The 16653-nt window shown below is 55.8% G+C and overlaps 1 long non-coding RNA gene across 7 annotated transcripts; it reads left to right on the top strand.

Moving 5' to 3' along the window:
- Positions 1-648: 648 nt before the first annotated feature.
- Positions 649-16612, top strand: LOC123617537 (uncharacterized). Of its 7 annotated transcripts, none has more exons than XR_012508463.1 (4): positions 649-2228; positions 2345-3946; positions 4789-9294; positions 9971-16612. It is a non-coding gene; the product is annotated as an uncharacterized LOC123617537 (long non-coding RNA). The 7 variants fall into 7 exon arrangements; XR_012508467.1 differs by having other exon boundaries at positions 649-1405; XR_012508464.1 differs by having other exon boundaries at positions 649-3946; positions 9971-13976; positions 14096-16611.
- Positions 16613-16653: the final 41 nt, after the last annotated feature.

Consider the following 16653-nt stretch of genomic DNA (forward strand, 5'->3'; position numbering starts at 1 on the left):
TTTGATTTTAGAACAGCTGGTGAGTATAAATCAGAGGCTTCTTCTTGATTCCTGAAAGGTCCTTCTGTTTATGTCTTTGAATCAGTGAAGTTTTTCTGAAGACAAGTCATTTGGAGGAAGATGGGAGAAGGCAGAGAGAAGTATCCCAGGTGAGAGTGTTACCTGGAATCAGCCAAGACGATTGACAGTTGCTTCCGCAGCACCAGGTACCCAGGTACAGGGCTCCTCCAGCAGCTATGCTTCCAGGTTGACCAGCAGGAAAAAAAGAACTTTCATCTTGAAAATTCAAGAAGGACTTACACTGACGCCGATGGAGAGTGAATATATTCAGTAATAGAACGTCCAGAAGTGCCATCCAAGGGCTTAAAGACGGCTCCTCGCTCCAGCGTGCACCCTAAGAGGACTCCCCACAGGTATCAGGTGTCTCCCCCGTGACGGCAGGAGCCCACCAACAGAAGTCCAGCTGTGGACTCCGCAGAAAAATTATTTTACCTGGGAAGGTGACGTAAGAAATACACACAGTGTGCTAATCTGGGAGATCGATGACGTCAAATGACCTCCACTTAGTCAGTCGATACAAAATGTTTGCTGAACATTGGCAAGATTGTAAAAGAGAGAGCACTCAAAACATTTTAAAGACTAGTTTTTAAAAGCAGTTTTAGGGTCACAGTACAATTGAGAGGGAAGTACAGTGATGTCCCGCAGACCGCCTGCCCCGCATAGCGGCTCTGACGTTCGCCCCTCGCTCAGACACAGCAGATCTCTTCTGGGCCCTGAGGCCCTGCGGGGCTTCCTGCCCCCTGGCAGCGTGCAGTTCTGCTGCACATGGGAGAGAGGAGCAGGCACCGGCCCGCTGGGGGCACGTCCGTCCCTTCTTGTGGGCACCTGGCGGGTGATGCAGGCCTTCCTTGTGCCCAGGCCACCTCCCCAGCCTGTATTTTGTCTTTAAAAATCCATGAAACCCTCCGCCACAGTCCTTTTATCTGATCTTAGGGCCCCAGTGTTTGAGTCCAGAATCAGCTGAGGTTTTGTTTGCTTCATTGTGTTTAGTGCAAGAAGCAAGGAGCGGATGGTCTAAGGTTAACAGTTGGAGGGGTAGCCAGAATGACTCAGTATATCCTGTATTTTCCACTTCCCTTATGTAGAAATGGTTCATACGGAGAGGGCAGAGCAAACCTGCAGGAAGCGAAATCCCAAACAGTCAGAAAAGCAACACAGCGCCCGCCTCTCTGAGGGCGTGCGAGCTGTCTGGCTCAGACGATCTCAACCTCTTGGAAATGAGACTGCAAAGCTCCCAGAGGGACTCTCTGCAGAATCTTGAAGAACAGGAGAGAAGGACCAGGAGAAAAGAGACGGACAACGTCCCAGCTTCCATATGGGGGGAGGGTCATCTTGGAGACTCCAGGTGAGCGTGCCCGCTGTCTACTGGTGGACAGTCCCAGCCTCAATGTGAAACGGTGTTTGGGAAATGCCTGGGAAAGGGAGGAACGAGCCTCGGCTCCCTTAAAAGGAAAAGCCCAAGTGCAGTGTCCTCCTGGAGGAGGGGGAGAGAGTCTGAAGTAGCGCACCTGGCTGAGCTCACAGCCGGCCCGACAGGGTCTAGTGCAGCTGAGAAGAGCGGTGTGTGACGAGCGCTGTGTCTAAAATCATAAAAACGAGGGTAAATACCTGCCCAGGTAAGGCAGCAGGACGGTGGGGAGGGGTACAGCTTTTTTTTCCCACGTGTTGCTGGCGGGGCTGCCGCCCTTCCCTGTCCCCATAGCCCGGCTGGTTTGGGAGCGGCGCACCGCCTCGGGGCCAGGACGACGCCGAAGTGGAGAAAGGGAATTTTAATGGAAATTTAATGGAATTAAATGGAAAGTGAAACTATGAAATAAAATCTGAACTTGATGAAAATATGAAACCTTCCCATCTGAACTCTTTGTGAAGCGAAGACAGGAGACACGCAACGTCCCGTCCCGCAGTGACTCTGTGCTTAGAATGAAGCAGCGGCTGAAAAGCCCCGAGGCCCGCAGGGCGCCGCGCAGACCCGCCCCCGCCTCGCCCTGCCCCGGAGGAGGCTGCAAGCAGCTCTGGGACTCACGCCAAAATGAGGCCAGAGGGCTTCTTTGTGTCCTTCTGGAGCGAGTGATGGATGCAGGGGCAGCTTAAACCTGTGGGCACCTTGAGCCCACGGTAAGCGTTTCCATTTCCTCCAGTTCCACACAGCTCCTGGTTAAGAGCTTTTGGTAAGTGCGTGTTAAAAAAAAAAAAAAGCAGACTGGTTGTTAAACATATTTTGAAACATCATTGTACCGTCGAGCTACCCACCCTGATACACAGCAAACCTTTAAATTTTTTACAGGTCTTTGTGGAAACCGCTCACACTAGTCTCGTTTGAAGCTCTTGTTAACAAGATAGGGCTGAGCTGAAGCCTGTTTTACGTCTCAGACGCGATGTTTCAACAGGTAGAGTCTGCACTCGTCTGCGGGTGACACCAGTCACGAGGAACTGCAGTGGGTGCCAAGTCCCAGCAGCACTGCCAAGCTGCAGGGTCTCAGACGACCCCTTACACAGCAGACTTGGGGCTCCAGGCCACTCGCCCAGGGAGCCAGGTAGAAGATCAAGGCCTTGCTCCCGTGAGTGGTTCTGATCAAATTCACTGAACGCTGGAATATTAGAGAGATGCTTCGCCGCACTGGAAAATACAAGACAAGCAGAGGCCGGAAGGGTGGGCCAGTTCAGTCCTCCAGGTCTGCATTCCGAGCCCGTGTCTCTTCCCTCCCAGAGCAGCTGGAACAGGTGCATCCCCAGCCCCGCCCGTCGCGTGGATGCCTTCTCCCAGCGCGTGGGAGTTTGATGCAGGCGCCTGAAGGGTCAGCACTTTCCCAGGGACTCGTTCCCTGTTCCCACACCGGGAGCAGAACACGTTTGCAGGACACCCACTCTCTTCTTTGCGATTTCTCCACGGTGCTCCCAGCACACGAGCGAGTTCAACAAGTGACCGGGGCCAGCAAACCCCTCGACGCCCCTCGGGTGGGATCCCGCTGCTCCTGGACAGGCTTACTGTTTACAGAACTATCTGGACAGCGTTGCTCACAGGGTGAAATGCGGTGACTTGCCCTTGGGGCAGAGGGTGGGCATCGTTTGGAAGATCTGCCGCTACCTCATTCCAGATCGGAAGGTTAACAACTCTTCCCAGAAAAAGTCGTAATCACGCTGGGTCACGCTGTGCTTAACTGCACAGAGGTCGGCTCCCTTAAAAGGATGTTGAAAAGATTATATTTTAAAATAATAAGCATGGAAAATGACTGATTCAAGACATTTAACAGTTCTAAATACTCCTGCAACACAGTCCATAAACATTTGTGGAGTGCCTGTGATACACAGTGCAACTGTAACCTTGGAAAAGTTCTAATTTACCGCATTCCTGTCTCCCACAAGGCACCTAACATAGCTTGGTGTTTAAAACCTACTCGTCCAGGGAGAAGCCACATTCCGACACGGGATGTGCCCGGCGCCGCCGGAGCGCAGGCACGCGGTGCTCCCCACGCAGGGCGCCCTGTAACTCACCCTCCCGCGTGTGTCTCCCCTACGCAGACATCCGCGCCCCCTGCACTGCGTGCTGTGTGTTTCACAGCAGGCTGAGAACCCCCGGGTGGAAGGAATCGCAGAGCGCGTTCTGGTCACTGGTAAATCGTGCTGGAATCCTTCTGAGATCTGGCAGTAACCCGAGCCTCGTCCCGGGGTGATTTAAAGTGCAGTTCCACGAGGAGGCGTGTGTGGGGAAGGGGAGATGTGTGTGTGACGTGCTGGCCACGGTGCAGACCGCTTCCCTTGTGTCATGTGGCGAGTGCTGATGGAGCCGCCGTGACACACTGGGTGACACTGTGCAGGGGCGTCCAGGGAACAGGACCCTCCTGCTCCCGCACTGCTCACTTCAGGAGCTTGTCACCTGCTTGGGATGGTAAGACAGAATCAGGAACCGGTTAAGTGATCTCCAGACAGTGTGGAATTCAGTGTCGGAATGGAATGTGTTAAGGACAATACATTTGTATCCAGTTGGAGAACTTTATTTATTAGATGTTATCCATGGTCGCATTTGACGATGGGCATACAGTTTCCGGGGAGCCACCTGCAGAGGGAGGGGACCACCAGGGGACGGTGGGGTTCTCTCGGGAGCCTGGGGCAGGGGTTTGCGGCCTCTCTGGGCTGGGAAGGCTCTGGATGTGGGGCCGAAGAAGGAGGAAGGAGGCCCCCTGTCCGGGGCAGGGAATGGGAAGCAGGTCTCAGGGAGGCATGAGAGTGAGTTGAGCAGGAGGCCCAGAGGCGTGAGGAAGACAGGCCAGGATGGGGGCGACTTCTCAGGAGGCTGTGGCTGTGAGCTGGGGTTCCCTTCGTATTCTTTGAGAGCTGTTAACACAGACAGGAGCCAAGTCTTCGTTTGGACGTTGGGCCATTTTTGGAATGCCTCGCTGTTCTGAAATAAGGCATGGGGGTGCCTGGAGATACAAAGTCTGCAGAGTCAGAAGTGGGGGCACTGGTGGGGGGCCTGGGGAGCCAAGGCCAGGGGTGGGGATGAGCTGGTGGGGGCCGGCCCAGCAGGGGGCAGCGCCGACGTTGGGGAGAAGGACAGTCAGGTCGGCCCGTAAGGTCAAGTCAGGTATTAGAAATCCCTGAATACCTGATTAATAGTTGTTTTTTAACTAGTGAGTGCCGAGGAGCCATGTGAAAGGGGATAGGATGGCGGGGGCAGGAGGGGGCCTTAAAGCCAAGACCATCAGTTACAGAGCTGTCTCCTCGTCCCAGGAACGGGTTACGGAGACCGGGATTCAGGAGACAGCCGTGACGAAGCAGAATAAGGGCGTCAGCAGCAGGTAAACAACCGGGAGGGAGAACTGACAGAGCCCGGGGACCCGTGAGGGGACCGGAGGGGCAGCTGGGAGGAGCATTTGTTGAGCTCCTCCAATGCGCCCACCGCGCACGCGGGCACTCGGTAGCATCTGCGCGTCGTCCCGGTCGCGCTGGCCGGGGCGGCACTCCTGCACCCGGCAGGTGAGGAACCGCGGGCGGAGGAGGGGCCGCCTGCCGCTGAGCTCTGACCACCCAGACATGGCGCTGCCACCCAGCAGGTGCCGGGGACCAGGCTGGGGGCGTCGCGGAGAAGCCCCGGGAGGAAGGGGACCTCGATCACTCTCTGACTGGGTTGGCTCTGAAGTTTGGGCAAGATGCCTTCCGGCTGGCGCTGTGGGCTGGGTGCCATCAGAACTGGAGGCGGAGTGGGGTGAGCTGGGTGCTGGTTCTCTCTGCCGGCAGGGCTGCGAGTGGCGGGTCAGGCTTGTTTGCTTCCTGCTGACATCTGCCCCGTGCTGGACCAGTCCTGTGGGCCCCTAACCCGGAGGGATGTGACCTTGTGCTGGTCTCAGGGCCTCAGACGCCCCCTCCTTCCTGGGGACCTGGTCCCTGGTTCTGACTGTGCTCCTCCAAGCCGGAGCCGGGAAACCCCTTAGGGCTACCGTGGGAGCTGGGGGGCCAGGTTCCTGCCCCCCTCTCCCTCTCCTCACCCGCCCCTCCAACCACCCCTTTCCAAGTGCTTTTGTGAAGCACTTTTTTATTTATTTACATTTGGGGGGAGGATTTATTTGCACATGGGGCTCCGTGATCATCTCTCTCCAAATGTGAGATGAACTGTTCCAAAGCCTCCCGGGGACACTTCTGGGTCTGACACTGGGATTCTGGGCTAAACATATCCTCTGGAAGATGAGGGGGCCAGTCAGCTGGAGTCAGAGTGAAGGAACCGACCGTCGGGGTGGCCTTGCAGGTGACAGGACCACAGCCCCTGCGGGCTTGTGGGCGGGACGGTTCAAGCCCCTTCAGAGGCCCAGGAATGCATATTTATAAGAAGCTGTCCTGCGGTTCCTTCATCACCCCTAAATCAGAAAGCCAGCCCCCTGGTGAGGCGCGGGCCGAGCTGGGAGAAGGCTTCATGGGCACATGAGGAGGCTTCTCCTTGTTGCTTCTGCCCCAGTGACAGCCCGCATCTGCTCCGGCGAGATCCCTAGGCAGGCACGGGTGGGTTGCGTCAGACCCCCCCACGGTTGTCCTGACAGCTGAGCAGAGCACGTGGCAGGGGCTGCACTCTCTGCCCGACGGACCGCGAGGGCCACCTTGGGCCCCTGGAGAGAGGACAAGCCACCTGCCTGCAGGCTGACTGGAGCCCACGGGGTGTCTGACAGCCTGGAGGTGCCCATCAGACATGGCAGCTTACAGACAGATCATAGTGGCTTGAGAAACATTTGTTTTTGATGTTAGAATTCTGGGCGTATTTAAATAAACCCATGATTATTCCTGCCTTTCCCACTGGGTCTCCATGTCCTGAATCGCTGTCTCCTGTGCAAGGCAACTTGATGCCATCACAGATGGTTGTGGGGGGGACCAGGAGACGGTAGGTTGTGAGTAGGTTAAGTCCGGGGGAGGCAGGGGAACGGGGCAGCCAGCAGGCTGACAGGAGACGCCACAGGCACCGGGAGCCCTGCCCCAAAGGAAGGCAGCACAGCCTTTAATTTGTCCTGGGAGCCTGGAAATAATGACTTTGCAGAGACTGTTTATTACAAAGTACTTTCACATCTTCCATCTCATTCAATCTGCGCGGTAGATATTATTATTTCCATTTTACAGATGAGCAAACTGAGAATCAGGGGCAGGTAGCCTTACCCCAGGGCTGCAGGGAAATTCACCCTGTGTTAGTCAGCCTTCTCCAGCGATGCAGAACCAATGGGCAGAATTGGCTCACACGTTCGGGGGTTGGCAGGTCTGAAATTTGCGGGGTGGGCGGCCGGGCTGGAGACGAGGAAGAGTAGGTGTTACAGGTCGAGTCTGAAGGTATCTGGAGACGAATTCCTTCTCTCTCCAGGACCTCAGTCCTTTTCCTCTAAAGCCCTTCAACTCATTGGACGAGGCCCACCATGTTACATTTAAATGTTAATCACACTTTAAAAATGCATTCAGGTGACCTATAGGTATAAACACTGGGTACCACGGTCTACCCAAGTCGATGCAAACAATTAACCATCAAACAGACTCTCAGGGAATTAAAATGAGCCACCAGGAAATGGTGCCCAGATGCTGCTGCTCTGATGAGGCTACTGAATGGGGAGTGTCCAGTTTGGGATGACGGGGAGTGGCCCTGCTGGGTGTGGCTCCCTGATGGACAGGGGCACTGAGACAGGAGGGCCCCCCTCAGTGATGCTGGGAAAGCAGGCTTGTGTACTCGAGCAGCACGGAGCTCTGCGGTGGGCGTGGGGGCAGCAGAAGGGGCACCGGGAGCATCTGCCATGGGGCTCGGGTGCCCCTGTGGTTCTGTCTTCATGTCTCCTGAACCTTGTATCTCAAGCTGATTCTTCAGTTTGCTGCTCACAAAGGGAAGCCCTCGTGTCTGGTGTCGCCCACCCACTGTCCCCATCACCCGTGTGTGTGCTCCCTCCCGGTGGAGCCTGGCCATCTTTGTGACATCCGTCCACATGAGAATGGGTGTGGCCACGTGTCACACTGCCTCTCCCTGGCTGCGAAGCGTGTGTCTGCATAGTTGTCTTCGAGGAACAGGACTCATGGGGGCAGGCGGGGGAGATGTTTAGACTGGGGGAGTTTGACTGCTTCTTGGACAATGTGGGTTTCCATGGGTCAACCCCATGCGGGTTCCTGTGGTCCACTCAGAACACCAGGCTCCTCTCTGAGCTCTCTCTCACTGAGGAGTCCTGGCCTCCCGCTCCTGCCATGACGGTGATGACAAGCACACGTCCTCTGCCCGAAGTGACCTGAGGAGGTGCCAGAGTGCTGCTCACCTCACAGACCCTCCAGCATCCAACACAGACGGGCACTCAGGTAAATGCTGAGGTGAGAAGCGGCTCGGTGAGCTCCCCGGGGCAACGCTGTCATCCAGCTTCAGTCATCTGTACACGTACATAGATTCCTTGCCACACTCTTTCTCGTTACAGGTTACTACAAGGTATCGAACATAGTTCCCCGTTAACTGAGTTTTAAATGTTGAACTAAGCCTGCATTCCTGTGGCAAGCCCCACGTGGTCATGGCAGACAATTCATTTCACATGCTGTTGCCTTTGACTTGCTAACACTTTGTTGCAGATGCAACCAGTATATGTAAAACGCATAAACAGCACGCTCACACCGTGCAGCACAGGGGACTATGCTCAGTATCTGGTAGTAACATTATACGTAATGTTTCATTGTGAATAATGAAAAAGAATATGAGAATGAATATATGTATGTATATGTCTGACTGAAGGATTATGCTGCACCCTAGAAATTGACACATTGTAAACTGACTATATTTCAATTTAAAAATAAATACATACATAAATAAATAAAGCTCCGGCTGAGAGAGGGATGTTCTGATAAATGACTGTGCTGGGTGTGGGCACGGAAGGCCGGGGTCACAGTCCTAGAGAAGAGGCCACCCCTGCCCCACCGACACGCTGGGCTGAGGCCACGGGGTGAGTGACAGGCGGACACAGGACCTCCCACTGAGCTGTTCTCACCTCCAGGGGCCCCACCTTCTGGACGGAGGGACAAAGCTAGGTTGTGTTTTCATAAAAACACCTGGAAACATAAACTTCTGGACTCTCAGTGTCCACCCAACATCCAGGGGCTTGATTGTAGTTTTCACGGTTGAGGCGGAGGATGGGCGGGTCGGGGGGAGGCAGAAGTGGTGACGAGGAGGAGGCCAGGAGGCCGATGCCGTCGTGAGCTTCGGGTGCTGGGGGGAGAGTCTGAAGACCCCTGAAGACCCAGAGTGGGCATATAACCACCTTCCTGGGATCTCACGGCCCAGCACATGCGAACAGCTGCTGGAGGCGGGCTCCAAGGCCCCTCCTGGTTCCCATGGCATCGTCCTGGGGGTCTGTTCTTGGAGGCTGGACGCTGGGCACCTTGATGTGCGTCTGAACCCAGGCGGTCACGGGATCACCTGGGCTGGGGCGCACCGCGCTGCCTATGTCACACTCTCGCTGCCTCCTGGGCACCGTTCCTCCAGAAGGGACGGTTCGGAGACTCTAAGGCCCCTCTGCGGCCAGCTGGCAAGGCCATCTCCGACCCCGCCTTGGGCTCAGCACTTGGGGTTGGCTGTGGCCGGGCACTGTCTTATCAGAACTGAACCGCCCCACCTTCGGTTCCCTCCCGCTATTGTCACTAATCGCTGTGACCCAGTTCTCCCCGCAGCTGCACGGGTCTGTAGGAAACAGGCATTGCGTCTTCCTTGGAACTCGGAGCCGTCCCCCGCTCTGACCTAGAGATTAGAAGGTTAATTGAGATTTCTGTGTTCACATTCTCATCTCCGTGTATAATGCGAGCTAAATCTTTATCTCTTTTAGCTGAGCAGTGCTTAACTTACTTCTCCCAAAGTGAAGCCTGCTGTGTTCAGGATGAGCTACAGGGCCCCACGGCCCTGACAAACCCAGGGGGCAGGAACCACGGAGGACTGGCGTGAGCTGGGGCCCAGGCCAGCGCGTCTTGGACTCCAGCCTAGTCAGAACTGGCTGTTTTCCTCTTTCTCAAGTATTTTATGAGTCGTTTCACATATTGATTTTAGTTTCATTTTTGTGCATGCCCCTTACGAAATCAGAAGAAATTTTTAAAATAAATTGGATTTCTTCCAAAAATTAAATAATTGGTAGAAAAAGCGCCACGGCTATGCACCGTTGACGTGTTTGGAGGGAATGTTCTTCCCCCTGCTCCTTTCCCTTTGACAGCCCTGGGCGCTGGGCATGCCGGGGGCACCGCCTGCCCGAGGACAGGGCACTGAGTGGTCAGGGATTCAGGCTCTGGAGTCAGTCCAGCCCTGGCTCAAGTCCCAGAACGAACATCGACCAGGTGACGACTGGTCTAGCGGTGAGCTCCCCGAGCCTTCATTACCTTATCTGTGATGTGTCGTCTGCATTTTCCTGTCCCCTCTAAGCCGGGCCTGTCCGACTTCCAGGTAGAAGATTCAGATTTCTGGGTGCACGATCGAGGACCTGAGGATGGAGGGAGGCTCGGGGAGCCACACCCATTTGTGACTTCACCACCCTGGTTGTCCTGAAGACCCTTTGCGTCCATATCTGCAGACTCCTCGGGGGACAAGCTGGAAGACCTGGGGTCACAGGATGGGTAAGTGCCCAGACTCAGGCAGCCTGGATGCAAACACCAGTTTGCCGTCTGCTCACACACCCTTCTGATGAGACGTGGACCTCTCTGTGCCTTAGTCTCCGTGTCTGTGAAATGGGAGCAATAACAGCGTCTACTTCAAGGTGGCCATGAGGATGCAGTGAGCTTATCACCCAAAGTCCTTGAGACGGTCCCGGCCTAGGGTGAGGGTGCCCGGCTAGTGACAACTGCACAGCTTGCTGCTTCCCAAACCTGGACCGACGTCTGGGCTGAGTCAGTCTCAGCTTCTCTGACGTCCTCAGATTCCTCTCCGGTTGTCAGGACAACTCTCTCCCCCTCCCCCAACACCCGCACAACAACCCAGCGGTGCCTTGGGGGTCAGCCTGCACTTTCCTGACCTCACTGGATTCTGCGGATTGGGAGGAACCTGTGACACAGTCTGATGTGAAGCTCAGGTCCCAGACCCCAGCCAGACGCCAGGACCTTCACTCCCCAGTGACGGTTCAGGCTGAGAGGCCGCTGTTGCCGTTATTCTAGGCAGGCGGGGGCTGAAAGCGGCAAAGCAAGACCTGGCTGTGCGGCTGCTGTGAACAAAGGCAACGGTCGCGGTCTACGAACTGTCTCGCCCGCGCGGCACGCCTGCGGGCCACGAGCCCTGGCGGAAGGCAGCCTCCACGGTGTCCTTGGTGTCCCGTCTTCCGGAACCTACACCCCCGCGTGTCCCCCCTCACACTGAGCTGGGGCTGGTCCGTGTGCTCGAGGGCAGCGGGGTGAGCGTGCGCCTTTGGACGCTGAGCCATGAAGAGCCTCGACCTCCTGGACCAGGTGCTCGGGGAGGCAGCTGCCGAGCACGAGGGCACGTCAGCAGCGCTGAGGGCGGGCCGCGCGGGGAGGAGCCGACCTCCCGCCGGCAGCCAGCGCCACCTGCCGGCACGAGGGGGCTGTGAGGCCAGAGAGCGTGCGCATGGCCTCCGCCCCGCCCGGCACGCGCTCCAGAAAGCGCTAAGTGATGAGACGGCCGGGAGCATCTCTTGTCCTGACAGCTGGTCTTCGGCCCCAGCTCCCCACACAGGCCTCCTGCACCTCTTGGACTCTCCTGTTCCCGTGAGGTGACGCTGGGTGGCCCCGGGATGGGGGTGGTTACTGGGAAGGCCAAGCTGTGATTAGAAGCTTGGAGATTCCCACCCCCACCCCAGCCCGTCCCTAGAGAAAGACGAAGGACTGAGAACGGAGCTAACGATCAGTCATAGCTGTGCGATGAAGCTTCCACCGAACCCCAGCGCGGAGGGGGGGGGGTCGGAGAGCTTCCCGGTTAGTGCGGGAGGCGCCACCCGGCGCGGGCCTGGGAGCGCTGCGCCCCGCCCCACGCCTGCCCTGCGCGTCTCTTCCATCGAGCTACTTCTCTGTATCCTTTACCAGACCCTTTTACAGTAAACCAATAACCCTAAGTGAATATTCCTCTGAGTTCTGTGAGCTGCTCCAGCGAATTACTCAAACCCAAGGTGGGGCTGTTGGAACCTCCAATCTCTATCTGGCCGGTCCGAGCAGAGGTGACAACCTGGGCTTGGAACCAGCGTCTGCAGGACGGGGGGAGCCCTCCACCTGTGGGATCCGCTGCTGTCTCCGTGTAGTGTCAGAATTCAGTGTGAGACGCCCAGCAGGAGCTGGAGGGCAGCTTGCTGTTGGTCATACGGGGAAACCGGCCACACCCACCCCTGTGGACTTGGGACCCTTTGGGTGAGCCACCCTGGGAGGGGACGCCCAGTCGGGCGGCTCTAACCCTCAAGCCCGTCGAAGCCCCAGGCAGAGCCGCTCAGGCAAGCTGCTCCTGAATTTCTGACCCCCAGAAATTGCGAGAAATAATACACGTCTATTACCGCTTTAAGGCACTAAGTCTGGGATGCTTTGTGATCAGTGTCTCTTCTGTGTCTGGCCCGTCGTTTCTGAAGAACCAGAAAGTGAAAGAAACCCACCTTGTACACAGGCGCCCCGTGTTTCCCAGTAAGAGAGTTTGGGAGACTTTTCTCTTTTCCGGGCACGAAGGGGAGGAGCATGGAGAGCGGCGAGGGCACCAGGACAATGGCAGGTGTGCGCACCTGAGCTCGGACCGAGACGAGGAACAGAATCATTTTTCGAAGACGGCAAATTGTTAGATGCTGTGTCGGCATTTGTCCTCATTGAAATTTGGCTTCAGTTACTGAAAAACGTAAAAACTCAGCAGGGAGACCCGGGGGCCCAGGAAGGGGCTCTGGCCCCTGACACAAGACCTTCTGTGTTGTTTGAATGACTGTGGATTTTGTTTGCAAAACAGGGTGTGAGAAGCCAAGCCAGTTCCAACAGGTGGCAAGGACGGAGAGCGTTGGATTCACTGCTGGGTGGAAAGCAAGTGGGGTCTGGGGGGGCGGTCGGTGCCCATTCAGGGGCTGCTCTGGGACCCTCCACCCTCCTCTGTGGGGTCAGGGGGCTGCCCCAGCTCTCGGGAGCGTTGGTGAGACTCACTCAGGGGTGATGAGTTTAGGTGTCCAGGTTGGGTTGGTGGCGACATCCCCACCTGGCTGGTCATCACACACTCTGTGGGGAGTGGGCGCAAGGCTTCCGCCCACAGTCAGGCTGCACCTGCACCCCATCTGGACGTGGAACCACGGTCTATGCTCAGCTGCCCCCACCCCCAGGAGGGGCCCTGGGAAGACAGGACTACAGCTCGCCCTGTGCAAGGGCCCCAGGTACGCTCGCCTACCCCACCTGGCCCTTGTCAATCTCCTGCTCTGGCCAAGCTGGAGCCACACGTCTCTCGGCCACTCTGGGACCCCACCTGGGGAAGCCAGGTAGGTGTCCTATTCCCGGGAGCCTCCTTTCCCACCTGAGGAATTCGGTCCTGAAGGGGGAGGCAGCGGGGGCCTCCCCAGGGCCCCCCTCAAAATGCCCCACACACAGCATCGCCCTTTATCTCTTCCAAGGAAGGATGGTGGTTGATATGACACACTCCTTTGTCCCCTACACACTGGCTGTGGGCCGCCTCCTGGCTCTGATTTTGCTATTTACACTCAACGTACAGCTCTCGGAATGCCAAGAAAAATCTTTCTCTCAGTAGAGCCTGGATCTTGGGAATCAAAGGTGCTTTGACGTTCAGACTGTGGCCTTGGCAATACAAGTGCAAACGTCTGCTCATCTGTTTCGGAGCTCAAAGGTCAGGAAAATGATTTTTTTCTTCCCTGGGACAAAGCCCCAGACACACAGACAGTAATGTGAAGAGTGATTCACAAAGAGAAAGATGAAAGAAAGAAAAGAAAGAAAGAAGAAAAGAAGGAAACATTTATTCCAGGACTTCAGGGTAATATTTCAAAACATTTCCCATTTCTGATGTTCCCAGCATCACCTCCCACATCCCAGGGAGCCCCCAGCACCTGCCCATTCCTACCATAGGTTCCCATAAACGCCTGCTTTCTGCCGCCCCATCCCCCACCGTCTCCCCAGGTGTGGGGGGCCTGGGCAGTGGGAGGGGTAAGAGTCTAAATGATGCACTGCTCTGTCCTGGTAACTGACCAGCCTGACTCACTCTGGCTGAGCGGCTGGGGCAGGGGACCTCGAGATGTGCCTGGCATTAACCTTGGTTGGTGGGAGGTCAGGGTGCCAGGAGGGCTGGGGTGGTGAGGGTGGTGAGGACGGGAAGGCCCCGCTGCCTAAGAGTCAGGACAGTAGCTGTTTGCAGACAGCAATCGGGAGGCTTTATGGAGAGTATCTGCAAAACCCCAAGTCCCCCCAGTTCCCAGGACGGGCCAAGGGCAGGAGCAGGCGGGAGGAAGAACGCCACGTCTGTGCCAAGCAGCCAAGCCAGAGAGGTTTGTCCAGACAGAGCCAGGGACCGAGGGGCTCACTGAGCTGGGCGAGCGGGGGCTGGGAAGGAGATGCTGGCAGGCCGGCAGGGGCCGGAGCCGCTCTGACCTCTTCTTCCCTCCAGTGTTTGCTGTGATGTTAGCGAGGAAGTGACCGAGGAACCACAGGCTTCACTCTCTGCCCTCCTCCTCGCCACTGGGTGTGCCAGATGGCCTGCAGGCTCGGGCTGATCCAGGCTGTCACCCACCTAGGGGGCACATCTCTGGCCCCGACCAGGTCCTCCAGCGCTTTTCCGCTCCAAACTTGGGCTCCGGCTGCCAAGCATGGGTCCTCCCTGGATCCACCTGCTGGTGGGTTCCTGCTCCATCCGTGTGTCTCCCGGGCTGGGGCCCCGAGAGCTGTGACCAGTCCCCTTCCTGCTGTGGGGCGGAGGCTGTGGAGCGAGCTTCCCTCGCTTCTCGCTGCCCTGCAGACTCGGGGCTCTGAACTGACCCTCCTAGCTTCACCCGTTCCTCATATGGAACCCCGGAGGCGGGAGGCCACCCTAAAACGTTGGCAGGAGCCAGAACTCACCAAGTCGTTAGCCAGATGACAGCAATGTGCCCCCAAAGGCAGAGGCCTAATCGACTCATGAGCCTGACAGGAGCTGACAGGAGCTGTGTCCATGGTGCCTACAGCCAGCGAGAGACGCTGTGAACCACACACACGGGTTCCCGAAGGCGAACAGGAGCAGAACCACAGCCCCCGGGAGACCGCCCCGCGGCGTCCCCTCCCAGTGGCTGCCTGGCCCGCCCTGCTCGGCTCACGCGTCCGGAAGCCGTCGTGTTGAGCCAGAGGGGCGGCGCTGTGCGCCGGGACGCTGCACTGAGAGTGAGTGTATTTCTCATCCACACACAACAGAGGCAGACAGAAGCGGCTTCACTGATCGAGCCCCTCACGTCAGTGGGACGGGCCAAGTCCAGGGTCTCTCCCTTGGGCTGAAACGGTCAGACGTTAGCGGGGCCACATCCGGCTCCTCTTCCTCACCTGCTGTGGGGCCTTTGAGCACCCAGTGAGACACTTTCCTGGGATTCTGTCCCACTCCTGTGACATTTTATTGTGAGTAAAAGCATCTTTCAGTCATGGTGTTGAGCGCGGGTTTGGAGTCTGACAGGCTTGTCTCAAAGCCTGGCTTTGCCACTTGCTGGCCGTGTGACTCAGGGTAAGTCACTGATGTATCTGGGCGTCTCAGGATGGTTGGTCACCTTACAAGTTCTGGGCCTTCAGAGGAAGAAGCCACTCAGAAGAGACACTGGGTGTGCCTGATACTGCTTTTTAATACAGATCTTGGGGATGGGGTGGGGGTGAAGGCATTAGTAAGTGCACAGAACTGTGAAGAAAGAGCCAACTAAAAATAAAACAGGCAGAGTCCTGCGGTGCAGCAGCAGCTCCGGGATCTTCCAGCGTCGGCGCAAGTTTGTGACATCATCGAGGGCCATGAACAGCCTAGAGGAAAGCCCACTGGCCCCCTTTCCCTCAAAGGGCAATTTCACTTGACAATGAAAACACAGCTTTTCAAAACTTACGGGATCCAGACAAAGCATCGCTTAGGAGGATATTATAGCTTGACATGCCTATACTAGAAAAGGAAAAGAAACTTAAATCACTTAAGTTTTCAAATGCAGAATCTTGAAAAATAAAGCAAACTAACTCCAAGGCAAGCAGAAAAAATGAAACGATAAATATTGGAATAAACGTGAATGAAATAAAAAACAGAAAAGCAATAGAGAAAGTCAATGGAATCAAGTCATTTGTTTAAAGATTATACTGTAGAGCACAGGGAAATATACACAAAGTGTTACGGTAGCTCACAGAGAAAAAAATGTGACAATGAGTGTGTATTTGTCCATGAATGACTGAAAAATTGTGCTGAACACTGGAATTTGACACAACATTGTAAAATGATTATAAATCAATAAAAAATGTTAAAAAAATATTATTCAGCAACAAAAAAGGAATGAATTACTGATGCATGTCATGACGTGAAAAAGGCATCAAACCACTGGGCTGGGGGAAAGAAGCCACATGCCGGAGACCTCACACTGTGGGTCCCGTTTGTACGAATTGTCCAGAAAAGGCACTGCCCAGAGACAGAAGGTGGGTTAAGGGTTGCCTGGAGCGGAGGGAGACGGGTGGGGATTGACTAGAAATGGGTGTGAGGGATCTGGCTGGGTGATGAAAATGCTCTAAATCTAATTTATTGCAACAGTTACACAACTTAGTAAAGTGACTCAAAAACAACTGAATTGTACACTTGACGCAGGTGAATTACATGACGCATGCAACAGGCCTTAATAAAGATAGTTTTAAAATCTATAGCAAGAGTCCTAGTGACGCATGTGGTCACAGGGACTGTTTTTTCCACCAAAAAGTGCAACCCAGGATCTGACAAACGATTTCCCCCTATTTGTGAATGTTTCATGTGAAGTATTATTCATCGTTAAAAATAAAAATAGAAAGAAAAGCAAGCAGCTGTCCACGTGCTGTGAGTGCCCACCGGGGACAGCAGGCGCCTTCTGCTGGAGGTCAGGGGGCTCCGGCTCTCGGGGGGTGGGAAGGGCAGTGTTGGCTGCTTTTTTGGCCTATTTTGCCCACAAGGAAAACCAGCATCGGGTGTGCAGGGACCCCACCTGCCCAACAACC

The sequence above is a fragment of the Camelus bactrianus genome, chromosome 8 (assembly GCF_048773025.1).
Source record: "Camelus bactrianus isolate YW-2024 breed Bactrian camel chromosome 8, ASM4877302v1, whole genome shotgun sequence".
Lineage (NCBI taxonomy): Eukaryota > Metazoa > Chordata > Mammalia > Artiodactyla > Camelidae > Camelus > Camelus bactrianus.